The sequence below is a fragment of the Dendropsophus ebraccatus genome, chromosome 4, assembly GCF_027789765.1.
Source record: "Dendropsophus ebraccatus isolate aDenEbr1 chromosome 4, aDenEbr1.pat, whole genome shotgun sequence".
NCBI lineage: Eukaryota > Metazoa > Chordata > Amphibia > Anura > Hylidae > Dendropsophus > Dendropsophus ebraccatus.
The window spans coordinates 143,096,075-143,096,562 of NC_091457.1; positions in this window are offsets into that span (position 1 = coordinate 143,096,075).

The window sequence follows — 488 nt, forward strand, 5'->3', positions numbered from 1 at the left end:
TTCACGTGTATCTCTTTTTTATGAATGTGCATGCAGTACTCTTAGGGGATATGTTATAAGAGAGGATACATTATGCGCACACTGTTGTATCGTCTTACGTTACAAAATGAACAAAACCTGGAATCATTACACACATCAGGGACGTCTACAGTCTTTGTAGCCGGAATAAATCTGCACATCGCTCTTTGTAGTCAATTGGTAAACTGATACTATGCCGAGGAGTGAAGAGTTAAATGGAGCAGTGCTAACTCACTAGGGGAATAAAAAAAAAAAAAAAAGAGGAGGAGGGAGAAATGACGTCCAAGCTTCCCCTCCCTTCCTAAGTCAGAGACCAAGCAACGACTGTGCACTAGAAAGAGTAGGGCTTGCTCTTCATCCATCTGCTTAGACCCACTCCCTGCAGCCAAGAGAAGGGCTTCTTCTTTGCACAGGCAGCTCTATTAACTCAAGGGGGTGTTGGTCCTTATTTTCTCTGCAGAGGGGTCCCA